The sequence below is a fragment of the Sphaeramia orbicularis genome, chromosome 13 (assembly GCF_902148855.1).
Source record: "Sphaeramia orbicularis chromosome 13, fSphaOr1.1, whole genome shotgun sequence".
NCBI classification, from domain to species: Eukaryota; Metazoa; Chordata; class Actinopteri; order Kurtiformes; family Apogonidae; genus Sphaeramia; species Sphaeramia orbicularis.
Genome location: NC_043969.1, coordinates 50,050,622 through 50,061,158, shown reverse-complemented (window position 1 = coordinate 50,061,158; position 10,537 = coordinate 50,050,622). Strand labels below are relative to the sequence as shown.

Sequence of the window (10,537 nt, the reverse complement as noted above, 5' to 3'; positions counted from 1 at the left end):
CCAAGAACAGAGCAGAACCAAGATGAGAACAGAACCAAGATGAGAACAGAACCCAGAACAGAGCAGAACCAAGAACAGAGCAGAACCAAGATGAGAACAGAACCAAGAACAGAACAGAACCAAGATAAGAACAGAACCAAGATAAGAACAGAACCCAGAACAGAGCAGAACCAAGATGAGAACAGAACCAAGAACAGAACAGAACCAAGATAAGAACAGAACCAAGAACAGAGCAGAACCAAGATGAGAACAGAACTAAGATAAGAACAGAACCCAGAACAGAGCAGAACCAAGATGAGAACAGAACCAAGATGAGAACAGAACCAAAACGAGAACAGAACCAAGATGAGAACAGAATCAAAATAACAACAGAACCAAGATGAGAACAGAACCAAAACAAGAACAGAACCAAGATGAGAGCAGAACCAAGATGAGAACAGAACCAAGATATGAACAGAACCAAGAACAGAACAGAACCAAGAACAGAGCAGAACCAAGAACAGAGCAGAACCAAGATGAGAACGTAACCAAGAACAGAGCAGAACCAAGATAAGAACAGAACCAAGATCAGAGCAGAACCAAGATGAGAACAGAACCAAGATAAGAACAGAACCAAGAACAGAGCAGAACCAAAACGAGAACAGAACCAAGATAAGAACAGAACCAAGATAAGAACAGAACCCAGAACAGAGCAGAACCCAGAACAGAACAGAACCAAGGTAAGAACAGAACCAAGATAAGAGCAGAACCAAGAACAGAACAGAACCAAGATGAGAGCAGAACCCAGATAAGAGCAGAACCAAGAACAGAACAGAACCAAGATAAGAACAGAACCAAGATAAGAGCAGAACCAAGATGAGAACAGAACCAAGATAAGAACAGAACCAAGAACAGAGCAGAACCAAGATAAGAACAGAACCAAGATCAGAGCAGAACCAAGATGAGAACAGAACCAAGATAAGAACAGAACCAAGAACAGAGCAGAACCAAAACGAGAACAGAACCAAGATAAGAACAGAACCAAGATAAGAACAGAACCCAGAACAGAGCAGAACCCAGAACAGAACAGAACCAAGATAAGAACAGAACCAAGATAAGAACAGAACCCAGAACAGAGCAGAACCCAGAACAGAACAGAACCAAGATAAGAACAGAACCAAGATAAGAGCAGAACCAAGATAAGAACAGAACCAAGAACAGAGCAGAACCAAGATGAGAACAGAACCAAGATAAGAACAGAACAGAGCAGAACCAAGAACAGAGCAGAACCAAGATGAGAACAGAACCAAGAACAGAACAGAACCAAGAACAGAGCAGAACCAAGATAAGAGCAGAACCAAGAACAGAACAGAACCAAGATGAGAACCAAACCAAGAACAGAACAGAACCAAGAACAGAGAAGAACCAAGATGAGAACAGAACCAAGAACACAGCAGAACCAAGATGAGAAGAGAACCAAGATGAGAACAGAACCAAGATGAGAACAGAACCAAGATGAGAGCAGAGCCTAGAAAAGAACAGAACCAAGAACAGAGCAGAACCAAGAATAGAGCAGAACCAAGATGAGAACAGAACCAAGAACAGAGCGGAACCAAGAACAGAACCAAGAACAGAGCAGAACCAAGATGAGAACAGAACCAAGAACAGAACGGAACCAAGAATAGAGCAGAACCAAGAACAGAACCAAGATGAGAACAGAACCGAGAACAGAGCAGAACCAAGAACAGAACCAAGATAAGAACAGAACCAAGAACAGAGCGGAACCAAGAATAGAGCAGAACCAAGAACAGAACCAAGATGAGAACAGAACCAAGAACAGAGCAGAACCAAGATATGAACAGAACCAAGAGAAGAACAGAACCAAGAACAGAGCGGAACCAACAACAGAGAAGAACCAAGATAAGAACAGAACCAAGAACAGAGCAGATCCAAGATGAGAACAGAACTACGATAAGAACAGAACCCAAAACAGAGCAGAACCAAGATGAGAACAGAACCAAGATCAGAGCAGAACCAAGATGAGAACAGAACCAAGATAAGAACAGAACCAAGATGAGAACAGAACCAAGATGAGAGCAGAACCAAGATGAGAACAGAACCAAGATAAGAACAGAACCAAGAACAGAGCAGAACCAAGATGAGAACCGAACCAAGAACAGAACAGAACCAAGAACAGAGAAGAACCAAGATGTGAACAGAACCAAGATAAGAACAGAACCAAGAACAGAGCAGAACCAAGATAAGAGCAGAATCAAGAACAGAGCAGAACCAAGATGAGAACCGAACCAAGAACAGAACAGAACCAAGAACAGAGAAGAACCAAGATGTGAACAGAACCAAGAACAGAGCAGAACCAAGATGAGAAGAGAAGCAAGATGAGAACAGAACCAAGAACAGAGCAGAACCAAGAACAGAACCAAGAACAGAGCCGAACCAAGATCAGAACAGAACCAAGAACAGAGAAGAACCAAGATAAGAACAGAACCAAGAACAGAGCAGAACCAAGATGAGAACAGAACCAAGATAAGAACAGAACAGAGCAGAACCAAGAACAGAGCAGAACCAAGATGAGAACAGAACCAAGATAAGAACAGAACAGAGCAGAACCAAGAACAGAGCAGAACCAAGATGAGAACAGAACCAAGATGAGAACAGAACCCAGAACAGAGCAGAACCAAGAACAGAGCAGAACCAAGATGAGAACAGAACCAAGAACAGAACAGAACCAAGATAAGAACAGAACCAAGATAAGAACAGAACCCAGAACAGAGCAGAACCAAGATGAGAACAGAACCAAGAACAGAACAGAACCAAGATAAGAACAGAACCAAGAACAGAGCAGAACCAAGATGAGAACAGAACTAAGATAAGAACAGAACCCAGAACAGAGCAGAACCAAGATGAGAACAGAACCAAGATGAGAACAGAACCAAACGAGAACAGAACCAAGATGAGAACAGAATCAAAATAACAACAGAACCAAGATGAGAACAGAACCAAAACAAGAACAGAACCAAGATGAGAGCAGAACCAAGATGAGAACAGAACCAAGATATGAACAGAACCAAGAACAGAACAGAACCAAGAACAGAGCAGAACCAAGAACAGAGCAGAACCAAGATGAGAACGTAACCAAGAACAGAGCAGAACCAAGATAAGAACAGAACCAAGATCAGAGCAGAACCAAGATGAGAACAGAACCAAGATAAGAACAGAACCAAGAACAGAGCAGAACCAAAACGAGAACAGAACCAAGATAAGAACAGAACCAAGATAAGAACAGAACCCAGAACAGAGCAGAACCCAGAACAGAACAGAACCAAGGTAAGAACAGAACCAAGATAAGAGCAGAACCAAGAACAGAACAGAACCAAGATGAGAGCAGAACCCAGATAAGAGCAGAACCAAGAACAGAACAGAACCAAGATAAGAACAGAACCAAGATAAGAGCAGAACCAAGATGAGAACAGAACCAAGATAAGAACAGAACCAAGAACAGAGCAGAACCAAGATAAGAACAGAACCAAGATCAGAGCAGAACCAAGATGAGAACAGAACCAAGATAAGAACAGAACCAAGAACAGAGCAGAACCAAAACGAGAACAGAACCAAGATAAGAACAGAACCAAGATAAGAACAGAACCCAGAACAGAGCAGAACCCAGAACAGAACAGAACCAAGATAAGAACAGAACCAAGATAAGAACAGAACCCAGAACAGAGCAGAACCCAGAACAGAACAGAACCAAGATAAGAACAGAACCAAGATAAGAGCAGAACCAAGATAAGAACAGAACCAAGAACAGAGCAGAACCAAGATGAGAGCAGAACCCAGATAAGAGCAGAACTCAGGGTGGATCCACATGATGCACTAATGTGTCCAGTTTTTCGCAGCTGATCGACTTTTCCCAGTTGTTTTAGTTTTGGTCAGAGTTTGTAGTTTTTCATCTGGTTCAGACACACATTAGAACCCAAACTAAGCTGATATCCTGAACTGCGTACAGAACACACACCACTTATCTGGTGTGTGTTCTGTATGCATTATAAGCTTTGGTAAAATGCGTGAGCTGGGTAAAATACCACACAATTAGTGCGATTAGCAGTTAGCGCAATTAGCGGTTATGGTTAGGGGTTGGGCTTAGGTTTAGCGGTTACAGATATGTATCGCAGTCAGGGGATCATAGGTTACAGCAAGGGGTCAGGGTTCATAGCTTACCCATTTCCCAGTTTAACCGGATCCGCCGTATATGCAGCTCTGATTCTGATTATGAGACCCAAGCAGAGGATCTGGTAAAGCGGTTCCAACAAAGACAGTATAAAGAGGAATGGACCTCAGAAGCACGAAAAAGGTTTGACCAAAAGACTCAGAATCAATGTCTTCAACTTAGAAAAACTAAAAAAACAGAGTCCAAAATCAACTGGATTATACAATACTCTCCCTTGGGCAAAGACTTTATACAGATTATCAACAAACACTGGCACAGAATACAATCAGATCTGAACCTAAAAGACTTTTCTGCACCACCACGAGTTGTTTTCAAAAGACCACCAAATGTGAGTAACATGCTGGTTCGGGCTCATTTACCTCCCCTGACTCAGCCACATTTTTTACAAAACATACCACATGATAACTATAGATGCGGCCACTGCACTCAGTGTAATTTTACACATAAAACACAGACCTTCACTCATCCTAGGTCTGGCAAATCCTACAAAATCAAAGGAATAATAACCTGTAACACAAGAAATGTAATTTACATGTTAAAATGTCCATGTGGACTAGCCTACATTGGCAAAACTAGTAGGCATTTGAAAACCAGGATCTCAGAACAGATCAAACATATGTAACAAAGACACAACAAGCCCAGTGGCCACACATTTGACACAAACACAACACAATGTCAGCATGCTTAAATACTGTGGCATAGAAAAAGTCAGTGTGCCCAGCCGAGGGGGTGATATCAACCGCTTGTGACTCCAACGGGAGGCTTTTTGGATTTACACCTTAGATACACTTAGCCCCAAAGGCCTCAATGAAGAATCTGATCTTAGACCATTTTTACAGACTCTTCACAACTTCTCACACGTTCCTAAAATTAATCTTCACATAGACCACTTCACTCCAGTGTATGTAGTATATATATCCTCACTCCAACACTGCAGTTTAGATGTCTATTTGGATGCATCTCAACGTTGCCCAATATAAACTTTTCAAAACAATTTTTCTTTTGTTGTTGCTCTTGTAAATCTGTTCTTGTATTTTTGTGAATAAGAACTGTGCACACATGCTGTGGTGTTTGTCACCACATTCAGATGGACAGTAGAACTACATGGACCTGTAGAAATTTGATTAATATCTGTTTACAAATATGAGTGCAAAGCAATTTGATGATTAAAAATCATGTATATTTGTAGACGTTTGTAACACTTTATGATTTATGATTGATTGTACGTATGATTAGGCTTTACAAGTTATTTTCTGATCTTCTAAGATGACGTATATTGCATGTCACGTGCTATTTTGGTCGGACACTGCATATAAAACACCTGTATATTTTGTATTCGTGGATACTCTGAAATGTATGACTCTTGATCATTTACAATTGATCATATGTTTGAAAAGTTTTAATATTTTTTTCTGTTATGACGTGTAACGTGGGTCACATGTTGTGATTAGACGCCACATATAGAACACCTGTGAAAGTTTCTGTCCTCAGTCTGATGAAGGGCCTCGGCCCCAAACGTCACAATTAAATGGTTTGGGAGCTCACTGGTTGTGCGGACCTTCCTTTATTTATTTCATAGCTGGGGGGGTCAGGGGTCACAGCTAGGGGGGGTCAGGGGTCAAAGTTGGGGTCAGATGTTACAGCAAGGGGTCAGGGGTTGCAGCCGAGGGTCAGGGGTTGCAGCCACAGGGTCAAAGGTTACAGCCAGGGGTCGCTGCTGGGGGTTGGGGGTAGCACCCAAGGTTCAGGGGTCACAGTCAGGGTGTCAGCGGTTACAGCTGGGGGTCGGGGGTCACAGCCAGGGGATCAGGGGTCATAATCAGGGGTCAGGGGTCATAATCAGAGGTCAAGGGTCACAGCCAGGGGTCAGGGGTCACAGGTGGGGGCCACATATGGAGGTGTATGTTCCGTCCTGCGGTCGCTGAGCTGCCGTTCACTGATGTGGACCGAACATGTTCATCAGCAGCTGAGGTGTCTGTTCTGTTGTTCCGACTGTGGACAGGACGGGGTTAGAACTGATGTGGACGTGTTCTCCAGCTGGAAATCGCTGATAGTTTGAGTCACGTTGGAAAACAACAGGTAACAGTTGAACATCGACATGAGGTGAACCGACAAAAAGCTCAAAAGATGCAACAAAACCAAAAACGACGACAATAAGTTCAAACTGACACAAAGTCGTGACCAGTTGAACCGGACGGTAAACGGAGTGATGTACATGTTCTATAAACTCATACTTTTGTTCTACTCATGTATTCAGTTGGATGTTGGTGAATTTGAATTTAATGGTTTAATCATTTGAACATCACATCAATCGGACGTGAGGCTCAGTTTTTCTCATCCTGGACTTTAGTTACATGTTGTCATTTCCAGACCCTTTAGCCTTCAGAGTCCAGTCTGAGGTCTGAGGGGACTTCATTACCGTCCTCAGACCCCCATGGACCAGGAACACCAGTTCTGGGACTGGTCTCACTGGTCAACAGCTCTGGCTCTAATTTGCTTCAAAGGGAATTAGAGGAAAGTAGTTCAGAAACAGTGAGAAAACATGTTGACACAGTGGGACGACCTCTGACCTCTGGGACCTCATTAGAGGCTTTGGTTTGTTTGAGGTCGTGTGGATCTGTACTATTATTTACTTTTACTTTTATCATGTCATTATCTAGCCACATTCTACTACATGTGAACTTCGGACACACTTATACTCTGTACAAAGTTCATATAAGCTGTGAGAAATAATAATAAGTGTGCCAAGGTCTTCTAGGATACTGTGGCACCAACTGAGCCATGGACTTATCTACAATTTACATAAACACATACATGGAACAACTCCAAAGAAACCATAAAAACACCGGTCACTAGATGCAACTTGTATTCGGACGCCGACACGCTGTCAGTATGTCTGTTAACCCTGTGTGTGCCAAATAAATCCTTCTTCTCTGAGACGACCCCGTGTCTCTCGCTGTTTCTGTGAGTGAATGACGACAGTCGTATTCGTCCTCCTGACATTAAACCTACTGTCTTCAGTCCGTTCAGGTTAGGAAGTCACCAAATAATTCCACATAATTTAACCCATTTACTTAAAAATGTACTTCAACTACGTGGAGCATTAGAACATGTTTTTATCAGTGAAGGTCCATCTGACGACCGAATGCTCCAGGGACCCAAAATCACACTAATGCATAACAACGTAAGAACGATAGCAGAAGAAGAAAGTCCAACACAGACACAGGAGGCCGTATGAATCTGTGTGTCAGTTTTTTTTTCATATTCATTTGAGAATCCACGGTTGGAAAATGAAAAAAATGACTCATTATTTCATTATTCATGTACAAATTAAATCACAAAAATCGAGTTGTTTTTCATTCTTTCGATTGTACGCACAAATTAAACATCGGAAATAATCAAATGAACCAAATGTGGGGTTTCATGTTGACATTTTTCAGATCTGATTTGGTTTGACCCGTTAGTTCCTGACTTCTTCATGTGTTCGTTTTAGTGTCTTCTCCTTAGATTGTCTCCATGGACCCACTGGATTAGACTAAACAACAACACCTGGAAGATCCAGACCAGTTTTCAGTTGTCATGTCGTCCTCCTTCACAGTAATGCGTTCGTTTCTTCTGAATAACACCAAATTCTCCATTATCGCAACACACCAACAAGTCAGGAACTTCAAATCAGATCTGAAAAATGTCAACATGAACCCCACATTTGGTCCATTTGATTATTTCCAATTTTTAACTTGTGCGTACAATCGAAAAAATGAAAAACAACTCATTTTTTTGATTTTTGATTTGTACATGTACAATGAAATAAAGTAATTTTTTTGTTTTCCGATTGTGGATTCTCAACTGAATATGAAAAAAACAAAAGATACATGGATTGTTCAGGACTGATATCAGCCATCTGTTTTAGCAGAGTTTAAGACGTCGCACAAGTATTCAAGCACAGATTGAACTGAGACTGTTAATGATAATGGAGAATTTGGTGTTATTCAGAGGCAGCAAACGCATTACTGTGAAGGAGGACGACATGACAACTGAAAACTGGTCTGGATCTTCCAGGTGTTGTTGTTTAGTCTAATCCAGTGGGTCCATGGAGACAATCTAAGGAGAAGACACTAAAACGAACACATGAAGAAGTCAGGAACTAACGGGTCAAACCAAATCAGATCTGAAAAATGTCAACATGAAACCCCACATTTGGTTCATTTGATTATTTCCGATGTTTCATTTGTGCGTACAACCGAAAGAATGAAAAACAACTCGTTTTTTGGTCCATCTACACCGAGTACTGAGACAGTCCAAAGAGAGTCCAACCAGAGGCCAAAGAGAGTCCAACCAGAGTCCAAAGAGAGTCCAACCAGAGGCCAAAGAGAGTCCAACCAGAGTCCAAAGAGAGTCCAAAGAGAGTCCAAAGAGAGTCCAACCAGAGTCCAACCAGAGTCCAAAGAGAGTCCAACCAGAGTCCAACCAGAGTCCAAAGAGAGTCCAACCAGAGTCCAACCAGAGTCCAATCAGAGTCCAACCAGAGTCCAACCAGAGTCCAAAGAGAGTCCAAAGAGAGTCCAACCAGAGTCCAACCAGAGTCCAAAGAGAGTCCAACCAGAGTCCAACCAGAGTCCAAAGAGAGTCCAACCAGAGTCCAACCAGAGTCCAACCAGAGTCCAACCAGAGTCCAACCAGAGTCCAACCAGAGTCCAAAGAGAGTCCAACCAGAGTCCAACCAGAGTCCAAAGAGAGTCCAACCAGAGTCCAACCAGAGTCCAACCAGAGTCCAAAGAGAGTCCAACCAGAGTCCAACCAGAGTCCAAAGAGAGTCCAACCAGAGTCCAACCAGAGTCCAAAGAGAGTCCAACCAGAGTCCAACCAGAGTCCAAAGAGAGTCCAACCAGAGTCCAACCAGAGTCCAACCAGAGTCCAAAGAGAGTCCAACCAGAGTCCAACCAGAGTCCAACCAGAGTCCAAAACGTCCCCATTATTGACCCAAACCGTCTCACCACAGCTGAAGTCCGATGTCAAATCCACTTCACTCAGTTAAACTTTGACAAGTCGCAGCTGTAATGACACTAGGACACGCCCTCCCCTCAGGTCAAAGGTCATCATGTGACACAAACTGACAGCATGTTATTTTATTAAGGACTAAATCATTCTAAAATGTTTCCCTTGAGTCACAAAGAAAGAAAAGGACAAAAATGGACGGACAGTGTGTGAGTGACTTCAGGACATTTGACTGAAGCTGAAGGTGTTTCCATCTGACTGGTTCTGGTTGATCTTTTCTGGGTTCTGTAGTTTGGACTCTTGAAATGTTAGTTTCCAAATGAAGCAGCAGATCAAAGTAACAGGAGGAAACAGCTGAAAAAAAATGGAATATTTGAGTTGGATTTGACCAAATATCAGCCTTTTATTCACATTCAGTGATTTGAATGAACTGTCGCTGGTTTTCAGTTTTCTGAGTTTGGAAAACATGAAATCACAGCAGGTTTTATGTTGGTTTGAGGCGCCACCTGGTGGACAAAAGGTGAACTGTTAGAGCGTATGTCTGGGCTGGAAATAAGTCACAGTGATTCTTCAGGTTTAATCAGTCATATTTCATTTGGTAAAGAGTTTAGATACAAACAGGAATAGATTCTGTAGTTTTTACTCAGTTTGTCACATGGACGACATGTTTCTACTGACTGACATTTTATTTCTCCTTTTAAAAACTGAGGGTTGTTTTCAGGTTCTTATGTTTTTTTAATAGAAAATGAAGTGGAAAATAAGGAATGTCACTGTTTTATAAACAAAAAAATAAAACTCTTACTTTCTCAGATTATATTTTTATCAGAATATTTTGATCCACATTCAGTTTCATGGCTCTAAATGTAATGACTATCCTGTTGAACATGTTCCACCTCTGCCAAACTTCATAGAGTTGAAACACAAACACAAAGGAGTTTTTTTTTTAAAGACCTGAATCTGAAAACTTTTACATTAGATGTGGTGGAACTTGGGGTCAAACATGATTTTTGCTTAATTTTTCCCAGTTCCATTCTCTGTACTTTAACAAACTGCATCATGAGTGACTTGATGTTTGTCAGTTTCATTAAATTTTCATTGAAATGTGTTGCCATGGTTATGCAGAGAATTCAAATGATGATTAAAAGCATCATGAAAAAAAGAACAAATTTTATATATATGTATACACACACACACACACACACACACATTGTTTTTATGCTCATGTTTCAGATTTGTCTCAGACTAGATGGTGTATCAGGACTGGATGCACCAGAACCCAGCAGGACCCAATAAAAACACTGCAGGACTTTTCCATGT

General features: G+C 41.6%; 1 long non-coding RNA gene across 1 annotated transcript; it reads left to right on the top strand.

Moving 5' to 3' along the window:
* Positions 1 to 4,022: 4,022 nt before the first annotated feature.
* Positions 4,023 to 7,855, top strand: LOC115431788 (uncharacterized). Its single transcript, XR_003937138.1, has 3 exons — positions 4,023 to 4,033; positions 7,349 to 7,353; positions 7,719 to 7,855. It is a non-coding gene; the product is annotated as an uncharacterized LOC115431788 (long non-coding RNA).
* The last annotated feature ends 2,682 nt before the right edge of the window (positions 7,856 to 10,537 follow it).